The sequence below is a fragment of the Odocoileus virginianus genome, chromosome 9 (assembly GCF_023699985.2).
Source record: "Odocoileus virginianus isolate 20LAN1187 ecotype Illinois chromosome 9, Ovbor_1.2, whole genome shotgun sequence".
Lineage (NCBI taxonomy): Eukaryota > Metazoa > Chordata > Mammalia > Artiodactyla > Cervidae > Odocoileus > Odocoileus virginianus.
In genome coordinates, this window is record NC_069682.1 from 60,445,330 (window position 1) to 60,469,939 (window position 24,610).

At 42.6% G+C, this 24,610-nt stretch overlaps 1 protein-coding gene and 1 pseudogene across 5 annotated transcripts in view; one reads left to right on the forward strand and one right to left on the reverse strand.

Moving 5' to 3' along the window:
• Nucleotides 1-11,808: 11,808 nt before the first annotated feature.
• On the reverse strand, nucleotides 11,809-12,654 carry LOC110137558 (large ribosomal subunit protein uL30 pseudogene; annotated as a pseudogene).
• Nucleotides 12,655-14,905: 2,251 nt separating this feature from the next.
• PHF20 (PHD finger protein 20) overlaps nucleotides 14,906-24,610 on the forward strand; it is a 136,164-nt gene continuing 126,459 nt past the window's right edge. For all 5 annotated transcript variants that reach the window (XM_020894068.2, XM_020894070.2, XM_020894074.2 and 2 more), the window contains exon 1: nucleotides 14,906-15,011. The gene's annotated coding sequence lies outside the window, so the exon portion shown is untranslated. The remainder of the gene's footprint in view (nucleotides 15,012-24,610) is intronic.

Sequence of the window (24,610 nt, forward strand, 5' to 3'; positions counted from 1 at the left end):
AGAGTGTTGAAATTGCTCTGGAACTAGTGACTGGAGATGGTTGCACAACATTATGAATGTAGGAAATGCCAAAAAAATGTATAGTTTAGCATGACTCATTGTTAATTTTCTTTTGTGTTATATGAATTTTACCTCAATTTAAAAAAGAAGGAAAGAAAGGGAAGGGTCATCTAAGGACCCCCAGATTCTATAACAAAATGCTTCAGGGATATAAAAGTCCCCCAAATCCCTGGTTTCTAGATCACATCACCTGTTTCCCTATTTTCAGGATATTGAAATAATTTCTTTTTTAAAATTATTTATTTTTGGCTATACTTGGTCTTCAGTGTTGCACGTGGGCTTTCTCTAGTTGCAGTGCCCTGGTTTCTCATTGCAGTGACTTCTCTTGTAATGGAGCACGGGCTCAAGGCATGCAGGCTCAGTAGCTGCAGCATGTGGTTTCAGTGGTTGTGGCTCAAAGACTCCAGAGCACAGTATTGAGCTCAAAGACTCAATAGTTTTGGTACATGGGCTTAAGTAGCTCAAGGCATGTGAAATTTTCCTGGACCAGAGATTGAACCCATATCTTCTGAACTGACAGGCAGATTCTTCACCACTCGACCACCAGAGAAGTTCATTCATTTATCTCATAACTGGAAGTCTGTACCTTTTGACTTCCTTCACCCCATTCCCTCTCCCCTGAACTACTTCCCTCTGTTAGCCACAAATCTGATCTCATTCTCTATGTTTGTTTGCTTTTTGTTGTTTTTCTTAACTTTTTATTTTGTATTGGGGTATAGCTGATTATGTTGTGATAGTTTCAGGTGAACAGCAAACGGACTCAGCCATACAGATACATGTATCCATTCTCCCTCAAACTCCCCTCCCATCCAGGCTACCACAAAACACTGAGCAGAGTTCTCTGTGCTATATAGTAGGTCCTTGCTGGTTATCCATTTTAAATAAATGTTTGCTAGGTTTTTTTTCTTTTTTTAATATATATTTTTATTTGTTTATTTATTTGGCTGTGTCAGGTCTTACTTGTAGCATGTAGGATCTTTAGTTGTGAAATGTGGGATCAAGTTCCCTGACCAGGGATCAAACCTGGGCCTCCTGCTTTGGGAGTGCAGAGTCTTAACCACTAGACCACCAAGGAAGTCCCCTGTTTGCTTGTTTCTAATGTATAATTGACCTACAAGGCTATGTTAGTTACTGTTACACAATATAATGATTTAACATTTCTATATGTTTCAAAATATATACATTGATAAGTCTAGTTATTACCTGTTGCCTTATAAAGATATTACATAATTATTGACTATATTCCTCACACTATATTTCATACCCATGACTCATCTCTTTTGCAACTGAAAGTTTGTATGTCTCAATCTCCTTATTTATTTCTCTCTGCTCCCAATCTCCCTCCCTTCTGGAAACCGGTTTGTAATTTTACAATGTTTACAGGATCAGTCTCGTTAGCACTGACTGCCCAATGACTCCTTCACAAAGGTCTTGGTCCCAACCCCTCTGAGTTCAGAGACACAAGCAGACACCAAGTATGGCCTCCTCTTCAGAGGTCTGTTTCAGTTCTGTTTAGCACTTCCTAGCACTTCCATAAAGTGTATGCATTTTAATCATTCCAACCTCTTCCCTTTGTTCCCTCAGCCCAAAGCGTTATAAGTGTTCCTACAATTAACAATTACTGCCTTCACAATAGCTTAGATTTCTTCTTTTGCTTCTTCAGTTACATGGTTGATAATCCATTATATCAAATTGTTTCTCTTCTGATAACAGGTGGTCTCTACCTCCCTCCTTGAACTTGACTAATACATGAAAGTGAGTGAAAGTCATTCAGTTGTGTCCAACTCTTTGCAGCCCTATGGACTACATAGTCCATGTAATTCTCCAGGCTAGAATCCTGGAGTGGGTAGCCTTTCCCTTCTCCAGGGGATCTTCCCAACCCAGGATCAAACCCAGGCCTCCTGCATTGTGGGAAGATTCTTTACCAGTTGAGCCACCAGGGAAGCCCAAGAATACTGGGTTGGATAGCCTATCCCTTCTCCAGCGGATCTTCCTGACCCAGGAATTGAACCGGGGTATCCTGCATTACAGGCAGATTCTTTTACCAGCTGAGCTATCAGGGAAGCTCTTCAAGGTTCAACTCAAATGCTACCTTCTTCGTATGTCTTTTCCAATTACCCTCAGTTTAAATTATACCTCCACTTAATTCTCAGTGCCCTTCTTAAGGTCTATAGGCTTTGTTTTCATAATCATATGCCAAGTCACACCCATATACCTAATAATAATATTTCCCTACAATTACAGTGAAGCACCTTCACTCAGATTAATCATGTGGAATATAATAGATTCACCCAGCAATTCTAATAGAGAAGGGTAGGTACAGAGCAAGTGAGAACAGATATGGGCTCTCATCTGTTCCCCTACATAGTACAGTTCTGTTCAATTTACTTAAACTCGCAATTGTTTCAGTTTCCCCAGGTTCACAGACTGATCTGAGGATTAAGTAAAATAATACGGAGAATATTTAGTAAGATAATGTATGTGAAGCTTACAGTGGCCTAACTCACAGGAAGAGCTAAAGAGCCTCTTGATGTGAAAAAGTTGGCTTAAAGCTCAACATTCAGAAAAGTAAGAGCATGGCATCCGGTCCCATCACTTCATGGCAGATAGATGAGGAAACAATGGAAACAGTGAGAGACTTTATTTTCTTGAGCTCCAAAATCTCACTGCAGATGGTGATTGCAGCTGTGAAATTAAAAGATGCTTGCTCCTTGGAAGACAAGCTATGACCAACTTAGCATATTAAAAAGCAGAGACATTACTTTGCTGACAGAAGTCTGTCTAGTCAAAATTATGGTTTTTCCAGTAGTCATGTATGGATGTGAGAGTTGGACTATAAAGAAAGCTGAGTGCCGAAGAATTTGTGCATTTAAAATGTGGTGTTGGAGAAGACTCTTGAGAGTCCCTTGGACTGTAGGGAGATCCAACCAGTCAGTCCTAAAGGAAATCAGTCCTGAATAGTCACTGGAAGGACTGATGCTGAAGCTGAAACTCCAATACTTTGGCCACCTGATGTGAAGAACTTACACATTGGAAAAGAATTCTGATGCTGGGAAAGATTGAAGGCAGGAGGAGAAGGGGATGACAGAGAATGAGATGGTTGGATGGCATCACCTATTCAATGGACTTGAGTTTGAGTAAACTCTGGGGGTTGGTGATGGACAGGGAAGCCTGGTGTGCTGCAGTCTATGGGGTCTCAAAGAGTCCCGACTGAACGACTGAATTGAACTGAACTCACAGGAAATAGTCAATAAATATGAAAAAAAATAAACATGAGTTATTATTTTTGCTATTAGTTTATGGTTTATCCAGCTGTGTGTTCCAAGGTCTTTTTTTTTAAGTTAAAAAATAATGCCTAGGTACACTTATCATACTCTCCCTTGCAGATTTCCCCTTATCCTGTCTGTTCCCAGTCAACTGGCCTCTTTGCTATTCCTTAAATACCCAAGGCATGTCTGTGCTTCTTAGAGACTTGGCATTTGCTGAAGCTTTACCTAGGACACCCTGCTCCAAAATAGATGCATGTCTTGCTCCTTCCTATTTCCTTAAGGTCGTAATCAGATGTTACCTTCTTAATGAGGCCTTCCCTGACCATCCTATTTAAAATGATAGCATGGGGTTGAGGTTGTGATGCATTGGGAGATTGGGATTGATGGCAAAGCCAATTTTATACGGACATTAATATATGTATACATATACATACTACTGTATGTATAAAATAGAACTCAGAATCTGCACTATAGCCCAGGGAATGTTATTCATTGTTCTGTGGTGACCTAAATGGAAAAGAAATCCAAAAAAGAGGGTATGTATGTATACATATAGCTGATTCAGTTTGTTGTACAGCAGAAACTAATGCAACACTGTAAAGCAACTGTACTCCAATAAAAATCATTTTTTAAAAATGGGAGCATGGGGACTTCCCTGGGAGTCTAGTGGTTAAGAGTCCATGCTTCAAATGTAGGGAGCATGGGTTCAGTTCCTGGTCAGGGAACTGGGATCCTGCATGCCATGCAGCTCAGCCAAAAATAAATAAGCAAAAATGGATGGCATACTTATACCCCCTTTTCACTTAATTTTCTCCATAGCCCTTGTCATCATCTGACATACCATATACTTTATTTATTTATTTGTTCATTATTTATCTCCCACCATTAGACTACAAAGTTCATGAAACCAGAGATTTTTGTTTACTTTGTTGTTATATCCCCAGGGCCTGGAATACTACCAAAGACTACTAATGGTGTGCTGATAAATTTGCTCTTTAAAAAAAGAGGTCTGATGTTTGCCAATGTTCATAGTGTAAATATTTTCATTAGGGCCTATTTTAAGCTGCCAACTGAATATTTGTAAATAATAATCAGCTCTTACAAGCCAGTACAGGCCAACTCCAGCAACCCACTGAATGTCTGTGACACTGAATGGGTTACTTTTAACTTGTCTGAAGTTCTGTTTTCCTAGTGAAATGTCTGTGGGGTAATAATAGAACCTGTTTTGGGGGCTTCCCTGGTGGCTCAGTGGTGAAGAATTCACCTGCCAATGCAGGAGACACGAATTTGATCCCTGATCCGGTAAGACCACCACGCCTCTGAGCAACTAAGCCCATGCCCCACAGCTATTGAGCCTGTGCTCTAAAGCCCGGGAACCACAACTACTGAAGCCCTCGCACCCTAGAGCGTGTGCTCTGGAACAGGAGAAGCCACTGCATGGAGAAGCCTGTGCACCACTAGAGAGTAGCCCCTGCTCAATGCAGCTAGAGAAAAGCCCACACAGCGACAAAAACCCAGCACAGTCAAAAAAAAATAAATTTAAATCAATCAAAAAATAGAGAACCTGTTTTATAAAATTGTGGCATAAGTTAAATGAGTTAATACAAATAAAGCACACAAATCAGTGACTGACACATAGTTTGATTTTAGTACATATTTATTAAATGTATTTTTCTCCACATCCCACCAACACGGATTTTTCATTTCCAATTATTTTTGCTATATTTTCCAATGTTTATAACTGAACAAGTCAATTGAGTTCTATGGTATTCTTTGATTCATGGCCACCTAGTTAGGTGGCCATGGTTTGCTAGTAACCAAACTGTATGTATAAAATTTTGGCAAACATTTCTCAAAATGTTGATATTATTGTATTTCCTCCTGTGTTTGTGGCTGTTCATTGATTTTGACCACTTGCCCATTGGCAATTCTGCTATAATGGAGTGGAATTGAGTGACCCACTGAGGGTTTGGGAAGCAAAAAGGAGTTCAGGAAGCATAACTGTCCATCCTATAGCACTTTCTCGATCTGCTCCAGAAGTCTCCAATTGCTTGTATCTCCCTGCCTTGAAATGTCTATCCGGAAAGATGTCTGTGTTTTACCTCCTTAGAAGTAAAGGAAGCAAAGTCTCCTTTATTTTCCTTTAGAGGGTTGGTCTTGATCCTGCCCACCGTTGCTAGATTTAGTCAATCCCTCATTATTACTTCTCTTAGGCTATAATTTGGTTTCATTGCTTATGCATTTGCCTTCACTACCAGATCGTGAGCCACTCTGGGAATATCAACAACTGCTTCTCCTTTACTTCTATCCCCCAGCTCCTAACATCCTGCCTGGAATGTGCTGGTTGCTTAACTACTATTTGTTGAATTGGTTGATGTTGCTTTGAAGACACACCAGTACAGAGCCAAACTAAGGAAGGATGAAAGAACTTCTCAGAAATAAAGCACATTGCCCAATGACAATTAAGTATAGAACAAGCAGGGCATGTTCTTACACAGACAGGAATTCTTCATGATTTGAAAGTGGGCTGTGTGGGTGAGTTGGAGAGTCAGAGGAGATTCCATTGGAAAGATGGATAAGGGCTAATTTGTGAAGAGCTTTCTATGCTCTCCTAATAACAGTAGCAATGGCATGCCGGGGCAGACTCATACCAGTTTGTGATTCGATAAGTGCCGAGGAATTTAGTGAGCTGATTGATCTCATATTGGTAGTCTTAAATCAGCCAGAGTGTGAATATTTATACCACAGATATCACAAATGCTACAACTCAATCTTTTCTTTTTTTTCTCAGAGAATTAGTTGTTCATAAACTACTGAAAGTTTTGGACATCATATTTAAAAGGTTAAATCTCATAAGATTATTATAAAGATTAAATGAGAAAATTCATAGGTGACATATTTAGAAAACCTGGTGTAATGGAAGTACTCAAAAAATACTGTTTAATTTTATTATTCATGCAAAGTATTAAACACCTATTTTATGCTGGGTATTATTCCATGCATTGTGGATATAGCAGTAGACAAAACAAAGTCCCTGACCTCAGGAATTTTTTAAATTCTAAAGATATGAAACAGATTATTAACAAAAAATACATATGTAACATGCCAGATGGTGATAAGTGCTTTGAAGAAAAATAAATGAGATTAAGGGAGAGAGAGAAAGACAGGATACTGTTGTATTTAGGGAGGCAGCTTCTATGATAAAGGAAAAAAAAACACTTGAACAGAGACCAGAAAGAAACAAAGTGCTAAGTTTTATGAGTATCTGAGGGTAGATTTCTCCAGATAGAGGGAACAACAAGTACAAAACCCCAGGTAGACGTGAACTTAGCGTGCTCAAGAAAAAGCAAGGATGCTCATGTAACTGGAGTGAGCAAAGCAGAGAGAAGAGTATTGGAGGTCAGAGAGCTGGGGAACACAAGAGGCAGGTGAAGAATGGCTGGTGGGTAAAGATTTTGGATTTACTTTCAGTTAGGGGACAGCATTAGAGGGATTTGCGTAGGGGAGTGGATTATATGGTATTTTAAAATATATTTATTTATTTTGCTGTGCTGAGTCTCAGTTGCATCACAAGGGATCTTCTATCTTCATTGTGGCATGTAGGATCCTTTAGTTGTGGCATGTAAACTCAGTTACAGCATGTGGATTTTAGTTCCCTGACCAGAGATTGAACCCCAGCCCCCTGCATTGGGAACTCAGAGCCTTAGCCACTGGACCAACAGGGACGTCCCAACCTGTTTTTAAAGCATCACTTTATTTATTACTGCTGTTATGTTACAATGGCAATTTGAATAGTTTGGAGAATAGGCCAGATTGGAGAGAGTTTGAGGGCAGAGGAACAAGAGGAGACTCTCCTCGGAATCTGGTTAGTTTAGGATTAATAAGCAAGAGATCTGGAATTAAACTGTTGGTACTTAAATTATTCTTAGTGATGTGACCTTAGACAAGAAACTTTTCTGGGCCTGCACTACAAGGGACTTTCTTCAAGGGTTATTAAATGAAATAATTCATGTAATTTATTATGATGAAATAATTTACAGTGAAATTTATAATGAAATAATTAACTTAGCACAGTGTATAGCAAACAGTGAAAATTCAATAAATATTGTCATTATTTTTTTTTCCAAAAGGGATAAAAATTTGAAGTAGAATCAGGAGACAGGCAAAGGTAGGTGTGGTATGCAGAGATAAAAGGGAAATTTGGAAAGTCTGTAGGAAATATAACTTATTTCTCCATTTGGCCAGTGATTTTACCCCAACTTATGTGATGGGAAGACACAGGCTCTCTAGAGCAGGGAGAGTTCAAAGAGGACAAGAGCCAGTGCTCTCTGTATTCATAAGGTTTCAGCATTTGGAGTTTCATGGCACCTTTAATTTCTACTTTAGTCAGGTTTCTATTTTACCTCCTACAGTAAAAAGGCTCCCCTGGAAATAGAAGGAGATGAGTGGGAAGAGAAGTGGTGATGATTCAGCATGTAGGTTAAATAAACCTTTGAAAAGCATAAAGGCCTTAAAAAAGCTTGTGAAGTAGAGAGAGAGAAAAAAAAAGACCATGATATAGGCAAGGATATCAGGGGAAGTAGAATAAGGTGTGAGCGAACCTGTGATTACCTGTTTTTCCATAATTGTCATTTAGGGACTTTCTTTGGTGATACCTATTTCCAGCCTAGAATTTGGAATTGAGATTGCAGTTATACTTTTTTAGGCCTAGGGGAACTATGGGCTGGGTCAAGTAGGGTGACGTCAAGGAGGTGAGATTTCAAACTCACAACTGTGCAATAGAAGAGGAAGAGGAGAGAGTTTTGGGGCCTTAGGGAGCCAATAAGCAGGCAAGAAGGACTGTAGAGGAGTATAAGGGGCAGAGCTTCAACTGATAATTGATAATCGAGACATAGCCCCAGATTTCCCTCTTTTTCCTTTTTAAAAATACTTTATTTATCTATACATTTGCCCAAACTGGGTCTTAGTTGTGGCAGGGAAGATCTTTTCATCGTGACATGTGGGATCCATTTTTGGCAGCATACCAATTCTTAGTTGCAGCATGTGGGATCTAGTTCCCTGATCAGGGATTGAACCTGGACCTCCTGCACTGGGAGCTGGGGATCTTAGCCCCTGGACCACTAGAGAAGCCCCTGTTTTTCCTTTTATGAATGTCCAAGGCTCTTTATTGTAGCAGTGTCTGTAGCAACTGGAAACATTGTGAATAATCACCAGGAGGGGAATTATTCATTGCAACAATGTTTATAAACACTGGAAACAAAGTAAATGGTCCCTCTGAGTTACTCTTCCTTAGCCTCCATTCCTTTTCTCCTTCCCCCATAGTCCCAAGACCATCCATGTGTAGACATATTTTCATCCATGATAGAATTTTATGTTGTCGAATTTATGGTATTTTCCTAAGTGGTTGGTCCTTTGCATTTCCCCCTACGTCAAGATAATTTCTTCTAAAGACACATCGTGTGTATTCCCTGATGTTTTGGTGGTTAGGACTCGGCATTCTCACTGCCAGTGCCCTGGGTTCCATCCCTGGTTGGGAGACTAGGATTCTGCAAGCTGTGGGGTGCAACCAAAAAAAAAAAAAAGAAAGACACATGATAATGACATGTGTGACAAATATGTGGCAGTAGGTTGTACACATTCCTAGCTGGATAACTGCAACATCACTGATTTCTCTCTATCAAGAATGCAAGTAAGTGAGAATAACATTATGGGAATAATCCTGAAATAATCCTTAAACTGTAAGTACACTGAAGATTTGAAATGTTACGAGTAATGATGACTTGCAATCTCTATCAAAATCATAAATGTATACACCCCTGTGGCTCAGATCTCCTATTCCAGAGAATTTAGACTACAGTTCTCTCTGCACACATGTGTTGAACTATTTGTAAATGGAACATAGTTTTAAAGTTACCAGGGATTGGAAACAACTCAAATGTCTCAAATAAGGGACTGATTAAGCAAGTTACAGTACATCCACACAAGAAATACTGTGTAGCAGTAAAATAAAACTAGATAATGAGAGAGTTATTTTTGTATCATTATAATAGATGGTAGTGTAAGGGGTCCAAAATGTGTTTCTTGACAAAATTAAGGTGTAGAACACCATGTATCAAAGTTTTCTGTTGTGTAAAGGGTTCATAATATATTTGAACTTATATTCAGCTTTGTATACACTCATAAAGAAATACTGAAAGGGGGACTTCCCTGGCAATCCAGTAGTTCCAGGTATCCATCCCTGGTCAGGGAACTAAGACCCAGCATGCTACCTAGAGCACCCAAAAGAAAAGGAGTGGGGTACTGGATTCATAAGAAAGTGGTTACCAGCAGAAACAAAACAAACAAGGAAGACAAATTTGAGGGAGATTTTGTATTGTTTACCTTTTATATAATTTTTGGCATTTGAGTCATGGGATAGCATCACTATCTAAAATTAAATCACAAAAAAATTGGGGACTCAACTGGAGTCTAGCAGACTTAAAAGACTGTTTCTTTAATGGACTTCTTTATAATCTCCATTCCAGTAGTCCCTGGGGCTAAACTCCTCCCTTGTCTCTTTATCTCTAAACTGGCAGGAGTGTCAACCACAAGAAACAAGCTTTACGTGTTAAATTACAGGGAGCTGTGCTAGGTACTAGGACTCCCAAGGGACAAAGAAGAACAGGACACAGTCCCTGCCCTTGAAGTGGTCCAGGTGGATTTTATCAGTCTCTTTAGTGGCCAGGACAAGAATAAAAAATGTCCTCCTCTCTCTGCCTCTCCCCCTCATTCTCCCTCCCTCCTTAGAATCTTGCAAAATGCTGGAAATATATTGGAATTCCTACATAATTCTCCTCCCCCTCACTGGAGAGCAGTAAGGCTTGAGGAGCTCAGGAACTTTCCATTAGGCTCAGATTGGAGAGACCTCAGACCAGGATCAACTCAATCCATGTCCCTTGGGCCCCTGGTGCCTTGTGGAGGTTCTTGGACTTCTCAGATACAGCTGTGACTGTGGTTTCCGGCTTCCTGAGTTCTCACACTCAGCTTTGTGCTGCAGATAATACTACCCCAGTTCCTGCTTTGGAGACTGACAATCTTCAAGCTTGGTGATACTCTGAGTACATGGGGTCTGTGGGTGTGAATCACAGCCAAGGAACTTGCTTTTCTGTTTTAACTTTCCCCTTTCCCCTTGACAGATTCTTTGTAAATGCCTTGGGGTTGCCTAAGGACAGAATATAAAGGTTTGCTGGGTAGAGGCTGAGAAAGATCAGTTTTCTAGCTGAATATCCCATCTCAGATCTTTAGTTCTGTTGTTCCTTTACTGGGGACATTTAAAATATTCTAGACAATGAATCTAGATAGAAAGCAATCAGAAAATCATTTACACAGAACTTACCAGTTTACAATACACTCTCACATGTTATTTCACTTAATTGTGACAAGTTCATGAATGAGAGTAAATATCATGCCACTTTGTAGTTGAAGAAAAGTGATGCTTAGGGAGAGAAAGGACTCTTCCATGCAGAGACATAGTAGTCTCTGGTGCTTCTGTATATGCTTGTGTGTATGCAGTGTATGTGGAACTGTCATCTCATGTCCTGGGACCACAGTTCTGAAATGGAGAGATACTATTTTCTGGAGTTGAGGCTGCTGTACATTCATTCTTTCACTCATTCACAGAGTCACAACTATTATTGGAGTGCCTATCTCAACAAAGAAAGGTTCTAAATTAAAAACAATTGGGTGGTTGAAATCAACTACTAGTGAAATGCTGAGGAAGACCTTAAAGCAGAATGGTGGGTGCTGCTAAACAGACAGTGATGAGACCCGGACTTTATTATTTTTTAATTTTGATTTTTTAAATATTTATTTATTTATTTGGCCATGCCAGGTCTTAGTTGCAGCACTTGGGATCTTCAGTTGTGGCACGTGAACCCTTAGTCGAGGAATGTGGGATCTAGTTCCCTGACCAGGGATGGAACCCAGGTGCTCTGCATTGGAAGCACAGAATCTTAGCCACTGGACCACCAGGGAAGTCCTGAGACCTGGACTTTAGACCAGAACTTTGCAAATTGGAGCTCTATGGCAAGCAGCCAGTGACTGTTCAGAAGCTAGCAAACCAGGTTTTCACAGGTTTGACTTGGTGATCAGGAACTTCAGCTTGACTCCCAAGGCATTTTATTCATATTTGTATAGAGTCATTTTTGTCTGACTAGCATCAGTCCTCCCCTCATTTTCATTTGGGGGGATATCCTTGGGGGCAAATTATTCCTCTTATCCCCTGACAGCCTGGACTAATCCATGTGACCTGAGATTGATCAGTCAACATCAGCCCCTGGTCAAGACTTTGCCTCTTGAGTGAGTGATTCAGAAACAAAGGGATGTTGGGATTGAATCCCAGCTGTGGCCTGTGGTGCTGCTGGCAGCAGAAGTTCTTGATTCTTGCCAGAGCTGCTCTTGTGCCTCTTGTTTTCCTATCCATGCTCTGGGCCCCCAAAGATTCTTTTTTTTTTGTTTGTTTCAACTGTTTATTAACGGACCAAATTACAAAAATAATCCTGGTAGATACCTTAGTTCATCCTTCTAATAAGCCTGTTGATCTGGTCTTCCCTGTTGCCAGCATCTCCACCTTCTACAAAATGGGTGGTCTTTTTCTTCATTCCACCTCGTGGAGAAGACAATTTAAAGGGCCACAGGAAGTTGTTTGCTTCTTTGAAACGTTTTCCAACAGTATAGATCTCATGAATCAGATCCTCCATGCAGATGATTCCGTATTTCCCAAGAGATCGAGCAATCAACGCGTTGTCTGTCAGGGCAATTCGCTTTTTGTTGATTTTGCCATAACCACGCTTGTAAATCAATTCATTTACAGACTTCAGATTTGGATACCCCCATGCAATGTATGGCTCCACAATTCTCAGTATGTTAATTGATGCCTTGTTGAGCTTCACAAAGGTGCCATTGAAGATCTGCCGGAGGTGAAGGAGCTGCAGCACCTTTCGAACCTTTGGGCTCACACCGTTGATACCTCTGATCCTGATGACAAATGCCAATTTGGGTTCCGCGGGTACATAGAAGTTGCCAGCTTTTCGTGCCATCCTAGCCATTCGAATTTCAGTTCTGTACATCTGCCTGTATTCCTTGTGGTAATGCTTAGCTTTTTCATAAATAAGCTTCCTCCTTGCCTTTCGAAGCATCTTTTGGGCAAACTTCTTTCTCAGGCGCTTGATCTTAAGCTCTGCGAAATTCTTTCGCTTTTTCTTAAGGGTTTCTGGCACAGCAGGAACCTTCTTTTTCTTCTCTTCTGCACCCTCCATGGTTCCAGCCGGGAAAGAGGCCCAAAGATTCTTGTAATATATTTCTCTTTTGCTTGTTCTTGCAACAGTGTCAGTGTTTGTTCTTGCAATAGACAAGAAGAATTTTAATTTACAAATTGTGATGATTTCTTTACCAGGAAGTAAACTCCTTGAGAGCAGGGCGTAAACCTCATGCTGCTCTGTCCTGTGTCCTGTGTTCATGCGCAGTCATGTCCGATCTTTGTGACCCTTTGGACAGTAGCCCACCAGGTTCCTCTGTCCTGGGATTTTTCAGGCAAGAATACTGGAGTGGGTTGCCATTTCCTCCTCCAAGGCATCTTCCATGACTCAGTGATTGAACCCTTGTCTCTGGAGTCTCCTGCACTGTAAGCAGGTTCTTTACCACTGAGTCATTGGGGAAACCCTCTGTTCTGTATCTGGTGTTTTTTTTTTTTTTTTTTCCCCTCATCATGTAGAGTGTGGGATCAGACCAGGGATCAAACCCATTCCCTATGCAGTGGAAGCGCTGAGTCATATTCACTGGACTGCCAGGGAAGTTCCCTACTCCGTGTCCTTGATGCCCAGCTCAAGCCTAGGTCTCAATATGTACAGGTTGAATAAGTAAAGAAACATGCTGTATTTATATGGGGCCATGAATTCTTGACATTACTGTGGTGGTGGGGCAAAAAATTCTCTATATCCTATAATAGCCACTAAAATCTGAACAATTTCATGTTAAAAAACATAAACACAGAGGATCCTGGGAAGATTCTTTCTTCCTGTATCTGAGGGTTTCAGTAGTTGCAGCATGTGGGCTCAGTACTTAGTACTGAGCTTAGCTGCTCTGTGGCATGTGGAGTCTTCCCACATCAGGGATGGAACCCATGTCCCCTGCACTGGCAGGTGGATTCTTATCTACTGTACCACCAGGGAAGTCCCGTCTACTCCTTATTTTCAATTATCATCCCCACCCTAAATATTCTCTTCCCTTTCATTCCTTCCACAGATAAACAATGAACATCTACTATTTGTCAGGTTCCGACAATGCAGTAGATACAAGATAGTCCCTAACTCTAACTTGGGACTGGGGGGGGGGGGAATAAAACAAACCAATTAAATAATTACAAGCTGTGTTAAGTGCTCTGCTGAAAACAAACATTGATAAGGTAGAGAGCAATTGCCCTGTTTGAAGCAGGAGATCAAGGGGCACACTTCTAGATTATGTGGTCAAAGAGGACCTTACTGAGGAGATGTCAAATTGAGACCTTTTAAAGAGTCTTTTGAAGAGTCAGTTTTGCAAAAAGTAACAGCTTAGTCAATGGCCCAGTGCCTGGAAAGACCTTGGAGAGAACCACAGAAATGACAGCAACTTAGTATGGCCAGACAGTTAGCAAGGTGGAGGATGTGATAGAAAGGTTGGTTGTTTTAGGCGGGGCAGTGACATGATTATATTTACATTTGAAGAAGTGCAATCTAGTTGCCCTGTTTTCCCAAGGTAAAATAAAATCATTATTGCCTTTCTAAATAGATATTTAGCATTCCTCTTTGGAACTTCCCAAGTCCCACTGGGAAAACTTTTCAGACACTTTGTGGGTGGCTGCAACTCCGACCTTGGTCCCCGGAGGTAGAATACAGCTCCTCTTCACACTAGTAATTGGAGTCCCTTCCGAGGAGTTAATGAGGTAAGGCGCAGGAGGAGCGGTTCAAAGACTCTAGGTTGGGAAGGAACCTGACTTTGCGTGAGGACTTGGAAGACACTTGAGAAAGTGTAGGAGTTGAATGCGTGTCAACATGAGAGAGGCAAGTTAGTACAGGCTCTGTAAAGTCTGGCAGATAGGCTACGGTGAAGATTTAGATCTTAATCTGAAGAACAGTGGGCAACGGGCTTACAGCATGAGGATGGCTATGAACAGAGTAGCATTTGGAGAAGTTCTTGCTGTCTGAGCATGAAGAACGGTTTGGAAGGAGTAAGAGTGGGTGGAGAGGACAACCATCTGATGGTGGACTAGACTGGAGTGTTGGCAGCAGGATGGAGAGAAGTAGGAGGCTTCGAGGCGCATATAGCAGGCATAACTAACAGATGACGGATAGGGTCCAGTCCCGGGCCTCGTGTGATCACAGTGGCTATGGGTGAGCGGGGACTTCGTGCTGCGGATCCGGGCGCAGGCCGGTTCCCGCGCGTCAGGGCAGTGGGCGTGGCTCGCCCGAGTCGTCGCCACGGTGATCGGGTGGGGAGGGGCCGAGGGCGGGGCAGCTGAGGAGCTGCGTCACCCGGTGGTGGCGATGGTGCGTGTGTGTGGGGGGCGGGGGATACGCTGGGCGCGTCCCGGGGATCACGTGGTGCGCAGCACGCAGAGTCCTTCTGTCGGTTGGTCCTGGAGCGGCGCAGCCGGAGCGGGGCTGTGAGGTGAGCTCGCGGCGAGGCGCGGCGAGGCGAAGCCGGCTGGCTGGGGCCGGGTCGGGCCGGGCCCGCGCCGCGCGCGCGCGCGCCGTGCGGGCGGGGACGGTGACGGACGCCACCGCTGCTCCGATCCCCTGCCCGGCCCCGCTCCCCGCCTGGCCCCGCTTGCCCTGCCCGGAGGGAGGCCTGGGGACCGCTGTTGAGAGCGTGGCGGGCGTGCGAGTGGCGCCCAATCCCCAGGGTTGCCTGCGGGAGTGACGGTGGTTGAGGCCAATCAGCGCCGCCTGAGGAGGTTGGGCCGTGGGGTGCGGGCCCAGGGCGCGGAGCGGGCCGTGTTGCTGGTGGGGGGAAGCGCTAGGGTCGGATCCTGAGCTTGTGTGGCCCCCGAGAACTCCACCAACCACCCCTGCCCTTGCCTTGTGCTTTGGGAACGCGTTTTCTTTTATAGCCTCTTTAATCCTGTTCTGGGGAGCACACCCCTTTCGCAAGCCCCCGACTATGGGAGTGTCCCCTTTCTCTGTAGTTTTTAGAAAATGTGATCGGTGCAACCCTCTTTCTTAAGCTCCTTCCCTGGGATTTTAATTTCCAAAGCCTCCCCAACTGAGGATGGTACCCCCTGACCCACGACCCCCAAATTGGGAGGACACTCCCTTTACGTGACTCCACGCTGAATAAACGTCCCCTTTTAAATCTGAGGGTTCTTCCCATTTAGCGAGTTTCAAATCTTGGGTCCAGTGACCAGTCTTGGGGGTACTTATGTTCCCACAAATTCAGGGGAGACTTCCCTTTTCCAGGTCTGAAATCTGGCAGAATGCTTTCCAGAATGTCTTAAATTTAGGGGCTGATTCCTTTCCCCAGCCTTTCAAAATCTGGGAGAGCACAGTGTCCAGAGTCTACCCGAAATGAAGTCCAAATCCTGAAATTTTAAGATAAGTATTTGTATTTACACAAGGGAATTCACAGCTTTTTCCAATCACTCTATCCTTGGGGTTCCACCCTTTTTCGTGAGTTATCCAAATCGGACCACCTTATTTCCAGATTTTCATATCTGAAAGTGTTTGTTTCCTCTCCCCACCCCCCCACCCCCCAAGCTCTACTTTTGGTTACACAGTTCTCAGCGTGCAGCCACCGTCCTGATGTTTGTTAAATCTGGGAGGGCACACCTTTTTTCTTAGTTTGCTCATTTCCAGACAGTGGTCCGTGGTTCTTGAGCTTTGCAGCCATCGGAGAGATTTTGTTTCCTCAGCTTCCCTTTTTGGAGCCCCATTTTCCTTTAGTTGCTCTCCCTGTCAGGTAAGTGCACCTTTCGTCTTCCTTTCTCTGATGAATAAATATCTTTCCTCAGCATGGCACTTTCTCTGCTTCTGTGGCCTTTTCTCTGTACTCACTTCCTATAGTCTTACCTCCTGAAGTCTCCTCCCCCTGGGGGAGGATCTCCCCGCCCATCTCAAAGGGGTGCCTGCATGTTGTCTTTCATATGTCTACTTTATCTTTCATCTTTCTGCTAACAGGAACTCTTTCTCTTGGCTTGCTCTATCCCCGGGCATTTTTATGGCTCCTTTCTTCCTTTGGACGCTGCTCTGCTTACTGGTGGCTGTAAAGATAGTCCCATTTCTTCCCCTTACTCTGGAAGAAGCCTGAAGTCCAGAGCTGCCTGACTCCCCAGCACTGGATTTAAACTGAAAACGAATTCCCCCTTGTATTTCTTTGGTTATTTACAGCTCTCTTAATCCTCCTGATGGTCTGCTGCTTATAAGATTCTGGTTAGAAGGATACGCTTTCTCCTTTGCTTTATTTCCCTTCATTGGAAAACAAAAGAAAAAAAAAAAACCCTCCAGAGATTCTTAGTCTTGCTTCCAGCTCCTAAGCTTCCTCATTGGCTCTTTTCCTTCCTTTTATCAAGAAAAGAGGTCTTTTGGAGGAATCTCTTGGTCACTCTTTCTGTTCCTGGAGTAGAGGTGGGAGATGGATCTTTATCTCTCCCTATGATCCTCTCACTTATCTGCCAAACCTTGCCCCCAACCCCCACCTTAAAATCTGCAAACGTCCTCTCCTAAGAGCCTCTCAGTAGGCTCTTTCTTTTGTATTTCCCTCTGTCTTTCCAGATCTTACTCAGGGCTTCTCAGCCGGAACCGAACCAGATTAATTTCTCCACAGCTGGAATCTCAAGTGCTTATGGGATAATGACACCTCTGACCTTTCTCCTTTTTGGGAAGTACTTGAGTATGCAGCTGTATGAGGCCTCAGGGCGGGAGAGAGTATAAGCCTGAGAAGCAACCCTGGCAGGACAAGGCAGAAAAATACTGCATTTTCAGGACCGCGTCCTTCTGAATCTCATTTGAAGATTGGATGTTTGCCAAGCACCTGCTTCTCAGTGATGCTGGGGGATTTAATGATACTCCCAGGAACCTGTAGGAATTAATGGGGCTTGTGGTGAAGTGTGCTGAACTTCGTGTTGGAACTTGAATAAAATGAATCATTATTGTATTTTCAGAAGAACTAAGCATTTTTATATTTCATGTGCATGAAAACCCTGGAGCTGTTGTTTTTTCAGGAAGTGAAATAGATCCCACATTTATATCATTTGATCATTAGTAAGTACCAGATTGATTAAGAAACACTGTAGGTCTGTCTGAGCAGTACCTAATAAAATGTGGTGTACAGAAAGTGAAGAAGTACTTTGTATCTTATTTGCCTGATTGGTACCCTATCTATGTACTGCTATGTATAGTTCACCCTTAAAGTATTTTGCACCAGTGCTTCTCAAACTTGAATGTGCAAATAAATCACCTAGGGTGGGGAGTGTCTCGCTAAAATGCTGATTCTAATCTAGTGGGTTTAGAGTGGGGCCCAAGTATCTGCTTTTCTAATTCCCGGGTGATGTTAATATTATTGAACTACATTTTGAGTAGTTAGGTTTTATGCGCAAAGTTTAAGATTTCTCTGTGAAAGGAAGGTGGTGGTTAGCCTTATTCTGGAGCATTATTTTTCTTTATCTAGATGTGTATCCCTTAAAGTTTGTACAAGGCCACAGTCCTCTTTGGAGGTTGTATTCAGTTACAGTTGTTCTAGGATTTAGCTTTTGAAATCATGGCTAGAACTTCTCCAGGAGTTTGAGTCCTATTTATTTTGTCAAATTTAAATACTGAACTATTTCTTGCTTAAAGGTGAACATAACTTTTTTTTCTGGGGGTGGGGGTTTGGTGTGCAGCATAGCCTGTGGGATCTTAGTTCCCAGACCAGGGATTGAACCCAGACCCTTGACAGTGACGGCATTGAGTCCTCACTCCTGGACCTCCAGAGAAGCCCTTGATCATAACTCTTGACATAAAATCATTCTAGTAAATACTGCATAGCCCATATAGTGACCAGCCAGCTTGTCTCTCTGGTTCCTCATCTGTCATCCTACCATGGATAATGAGTCTGAGATAAGCCAAGTCAGCAGGGTCACAGGTGTTGGAATTACCAAGCAGTCCTCCATTTTCTGGGTTCCAGAGATGGGCCTGGCAGAGGCAGGTGCCTGCACTTTGGTATCTGTGGGAGCTTCACCAAGGCGAATGTGCTGGGACTATGACATTACTCTCTGATCAGAAGCATGACCTTCCAATGCGCTCTCTCCTTTTGTATCCACATCTGTCTCTCAGTCTTAGTGGGCTTTTCCTTTCAGATCATCTGTACCTATTTCTCTGGCTATCACTTGTCGTGGCCTTTCCCCACCATAATCCTATTCTGGGCCCTAATCAGGACAAACCTGAAATTTTGTCCTCTCCACACCCCGCCCGCCCCCGCCCCTTCCCTCCCCTCACATGAATGTTAGATAGATCCTCTTCAGTAACAAATTTGATCTTGATTTGGCCCTAATCTCAGCACTTCCACTCACTGTGAGACCTCAGGCAAGTCACTTAATGCTACTGGACCTCATTCTCCCCATTTGTAAAGCGAGGGGCTGATTATCTCGAAGGTCTACTGTGCTCTGAGCCTTTGTCTGTACCTTGGTTAGAAACCCAGTGCCTGTGGGCGCTCGTTATAGCAGATCTAATTTCCTTCACGTGCTCTGTTGGGCTTGCTGCCAATCATTTCCGTGTCCCAGTCACTTCTGCCACTGACTCTTCTAGCCAAGGCAGCCAGCTTGTCCTCAAACCCAACTTCAGCATTCTTCTGCCTCAGTGTCTCTGCCATTTCCATGCTTTAGTTCATTCAAAACTGTCTAAGCTTCCCAAAGAAGTCTTGAATTCTCTATTCAGTGTTAGCTACTTCCCTGAATCACAAAGGAGTCTGTAGTTTACACAGAACTTTATTTATAGGTTTTCTTATCTGATGTGTATTTAAAAAATGTCTTCCCCTCCTCCTCACCCCAGCTTTCATTTTTGCTTTGAATTAGCAGAGTAGATAGAATGAAATTTTAAAATGAAGCAGGTAGTTTGCCCTTAACTGGAGTTTGGTGGAAGTGAATGTCATGGTTTTAGCCCTCTTCTCTTCAGGTCTCCCAGATTGGGGGTCAGAGGTGTATATAACCTCTGATTGGGTGGTGGGGGGGAAGTTTACCTGTTTCTTGATGACCTTTTTTTAAAAAAAAATTTCCTTTAAACCAAAATGTGTACTTAGTCAGAGCTTCCTTGGTTAGGTTGTAAGCTTGGAGAAAGTCTTATTTCTGTCTTACTTATCTCAGCAACTGCCCTTTACAGGTTGTTGATTAACCTTGGGGTAACCTGTTGAAAATTGAAACCTTGATTTGTAATGATGCTGTAACAGCTTTGCTGGATCTTGTGTTGGGTATCCAGCTGTCCTTTGTTTTCTTTGGCCAAATAATGGAAGAGATGAGGTTGTAGAAATCATGTGAAATTTTAGGAGCTGAGTATGAGTCGCCAAACATAAACAGGGCAGTTGTATCAATATGAAAGGGAGGTGGTGCCTGAATCAGTGGACTTAGGGGAAGGAGGAAGAGGAGGGGCCTGGGGAAGGGTTTTAAACTGGGGCTTCCCTGGTGGCTCAGACGGTAAAGAATCTGCCTGCAATGCAGGAGACCCGGGTTCAGTCCCTGGGTTGGGAAGATCCTCTGGAGAAGGGAATGGCTACTCACTCCAGTACTCTTGCCTGGAGAATTCCATAGACAGAGGAGCCTGGCTGTCCATGGGGTTGCAAACAGTCAAGACTCGACTGAGTGACTAACACTAACATGTTTGATAAGAGCTTATCCCTTGTCAGCAACATAATTCTAGGATTTTAAAGACTGACTCCCAGGCATCTTAGATGAGTCTTTGGTTCTCTTTGTCCTAGTAGAGACCTGATTTTCATGAGGTCTCTTATTTGTGTGGAAAGGGTGGGTGGCTAGGTGGATTGACATATCTACCTTGCTTCTACAGGTGCTGGGATTTCTATGTTATGGAACTCTTGCCTGGAAATGTGGGCATTTTAGTTAGCAGTTTTTGGAGCACTCTGTTAGATCTTATTGAACATTTACAGTTTATCTATTATTCTCACCTAGTAGACAAGAAAACTGAGATTAAGTAATTTATTTGTCCAAGGTCACTTGGCTAATGACCCAGGTTGCTTTGCCTTCAAGTTTGGTGCTCATACATCCTCCTCTCAGCAGCTGCCTTACCTTTCTCCCTCCGGGCTTGAATAAGTCACATTGGTCACAGCAGCAAACAGGTGGCAGCCTGAAACGCAGGACTGAGGCCCTGCTGAGAGAAGACGTGGCTGTGCCACCTCACCTCGGATTCCGTTCCTGCCCATGGAAACTTCCCTCAGTTGTAGAAGCTCAACTCTCTCAGCTGAGGCTGCTTTTCTCCCCTTCTTGAGACTCTCCGGAGCATGGCTGGTTTGGGCTGCTTGACAGCCCCTTGGTCTCCTGGAGTGGTGAATGCTGTGCAGAGTGCTTTGATGGGTAGGAAGCCGGTCATGCTCTGCCCTGTATGAGATTTATGCGTCTGCAGTTCAGAAAGGCACGGTAGTTAAAGATGCCCCCTTTCGTGTCCAGGCTGCACGGTATGCGGTGGCAGAGAACCCGAATTTGGAGGTGTGGGGTTCCATGTCGTGTGGGTGTGGGGCCCAGACCTCTTGGGACTTTCCCTGTGGCACAGACATTGGAGACAGACTTCCAGCATGGCAAGTTACTGACCTATCTGGACCTGTTTTCTCTCTCAAGGATCGCACTAGCCTCACATCTATCGTTAGAAATGTCGGTAAATGTTGCCCTCTCTCCATTTCCTAATCTGTAAAATGGGAATAAGAAAATCTAATTTATAAGGTTATTAAAACTTGGTGAGCTGTGAAGAGTTGAGTATATGTTACCACTAATTTGTTTCATTCCTTTTTTGTTTGTTTGTTTCATTCCTTTTATAAAATGTTTGTAAAATCCCCTCATTGATCTTATTTCTTGTTATTTCATCTGTAACTACATTAGTACTCTCTGTAAGAGAGAACACTTAAAATTTGTTTCTTATTTTCGCACAAAGTAATTTAACAGTAATTCCTTAATATCATTAGTGTTCAGGTTTCTCGAAGGCCTTTATAAAACATATATATTTTATTTTATTGTTATTTTTTTAGCTGTTACAAGTAGAGCTGCTGTGTATAATTGTGTGATAGGTTGTCTGGACACTTTTTCAAAGCTGTTTTCTAAGTGCTAGACGTGTAATGTTCAGGTCACAGGTGAGTCTTGTTTAGCTGTGGAAAAATCCAGCTAAGTTTCTCTGGCATGTGGGATCTTCCTGGGTAAGGGATCGAACTTGAGTGTCTTGCATTGTCAGGCAGATTCTTTACCACTGAGCCACCAGAGAAGCCCCACATGTATATATTTTAAATTGAAGTGTAGTTGACTTATTATATTAATTTCTACTATACAGCAAAATGATTCATTTATACAAATATAGGTCCTTTTAAGAATATTCTTTTCCATTATGGTTTATCATAGGAGTATACTGAATATGTCATACTGAATATAGTTCTCTGTGCTATATGTAGGACCTTGTTGTTCAAAGGCCTTAGTTTTTTTTTTTTTTTTGGCCACGATATTTGCAGCATCTTAGTTCCCACCAGAGATCTAACCTGGGCCCCCAGGAATGAAAGTGCCAAGTCCTAACCACTGGACCACTAGGGAATTCCCTCAGAGCCCTTTTTTAAAAAAAATTTTAGTTTAGTTTTTAAAAATTGAAGTATAGTTGATTTACAATGTGCCAATCTTTATTGTACAGCAAAGTGACTTGCTTATATACATATATACATTTTTAAAAAAATATTCTTTTCCATTATGGTTTATCCTAGAGATTGCATATAGTTCCCTGTGCTATATAGTAGGACCTTGTTGTTCATCCATCTATAATTGTTTATATCTGCTAATTCCAAATTCCCAGTCCTTCCCTCCTCCACCTCCCATCCCCTTGGCAACCACATCTGTTCTCTATGTCTGTGAGTCTGTTTCTGTTTCGTAAATAAGTTCATTTGTATCATATATTGATGAGGACATGGCAGCCCACTCCGGTATTCTTGCCTGGAGAATCCATGGACAGAGGAGCCTGGTGGGCTGCAGTCCATGGGGTTGCAAAGAGTTGGACATGACTGAAGCGACTGAGCATGCATGCATGTGTAATATATTAGATTCCACATATAAATGATGTCATATAGTATTTGTCTTTCTCTTTCTGACTTCACTTAGTATGATAATGTCTAGTTGCATTCATGTTGCTGCACACTGCATTATTTCATTCTTTTTTATGGCTGAATAGTATTCCATTGTATATATGTACCACATCTTCTTTATTCCAAGGCCTTATTTTTAAATGCAGTATAAATACAGTGGGTTTTGGAGTAGGTCCTGCTTTTAAAATCCCAGCTCTTCCTCCGAGCCAGGTGACCAAGAGCAAGTTACTTGCTCTAAGTCTGTTTTCCCTCCTCTGAAAAATAGGATAATACTGCCAACTTTTCTGCATTGTTGGGAATAAAGTATTTTTCATGGATTAGCATGTGATAAAAACTCAGTAAAAGTTAGCCATCTCCTGGTATTAATAATAAAGACCAGGAATGATAATACTTAAAGAGTAAGGTGATTAATTGACTATTAAATAATTTTCATTTATCTTTAAAACCCCATGCACAGTGAGTTGGTTGTAATTTAGGGAAATGTCTTTGGAGGTCCCATGGGGTAATGACTCCTTCTCCAAATTGTTTTCCTTTGTAATATAGTGATACCTCAATTAAGGAATTCTGTAAGAACAGTTTAGTCAGGTATGTTTTAAAAAAGATTCCCTTCCCTAAAAAGAGCCCACACAAACCCACTCCAGAGCTGCATGACACCATTTATAGAGCCCTCCCAGTGACTGAAAACAGAGTACAGCTTTTCTTAGGCTGCAGGGGTGAAATTCTGGTCTGTCTTCAGGTGCCTGCTTCCCTGTGCTCTGCCTTACTGCTGTGGAGTAATACCAGTTTTATGTTTACCTGTGGAGAGCACTTTTCAAAGAGTCTCCATGGAATTGTCTCCTTGAATTCCTATATCCCTCAAGATGGGTGATACTGATCTCTTTCTTTTCTCCTCCTATTTTGTCAACGAGGAAACTAAGGTTATCTCATTAAAGGAGCATCTGACTGCCAAGTAAGGGTGCTGCACGTTAGACTCTGGGGGTGCCTGTGAGGAGTTAAATGCCTGAGGAGAGATTGGCTCAGACAGGCAGTTTCAGTCTAGAGTGCTGTGTTGTGATCCACGCAGCAGGCAAGGCTGCCACTGGTGAATAATGGGGTGGGCCCTGGCCCAGCAGTCCTTTGGGGAGGTGCTGATGGCTGAGCCCCATCTGAAGGACCAAGCAGAGAGGAAGCAGATTGCAGAGAGTCTGGGTGTGTGGGAGGCATAAGCAGTAATAATCTTGAGAGGCTGTCCTGTGCCAGGCTCTTTGATAAGTAATTTTTGCTTTTTTTTGGCTGCATCATGTGGCCTGTTGAATCTTAGTTCCCTGACTAGGGATCGAATCTGTGTCCCCTGCCCTGGAAGCAGGGTTTCTTAACCACTGGACTACCAGGGAAATCCCTGTGTTAAGTAATTTTTATCTTCACAGCACCTATAGGAAGGTATGAAGTAAGTACTGGTACTATCCCCATTTAACAGATGAGTAGCCTGAGGCTCAGAGAGGAGATGACTTGTGCAAGGTTATCTGGAACGTGGTAGTCAAATCCAGGTAGTCCCTTTAGAATTCTGGCTCCTAACCACCATGTGCCGTTGGCCCTCTGCTGATTGTCTGCTCCACTCCTTTTAAGTTCCCATCTTTAACAGCCCCCGGTGTGACTTGGTCATAGTTGCTAACTCACTGGAGGCCTCGATGCTACACAGAGTAGTTTGAACTCTGTTCTCTAGGGGAACTACTGAGTTTTTTTTTTTCCTTGAGATGTAATTGACATATAACCTGAAGTTTTAAACAGAGGTGTCTTACGATCAGATTTCTACTTTAGAAATATTAGTGTAGTAGCACCGATGAAGAGTAGCCCCCGTTAGTTGACTAGTCAGATTACCTGGATTCATTCAGTTCCTTGCCCCAGTACTTGGTAGCTTTGTCATTTGGACAGCTTACTTTCTGAACCTTAGTTTTTTCACCTCTAAAATGACAATAATTCTCATC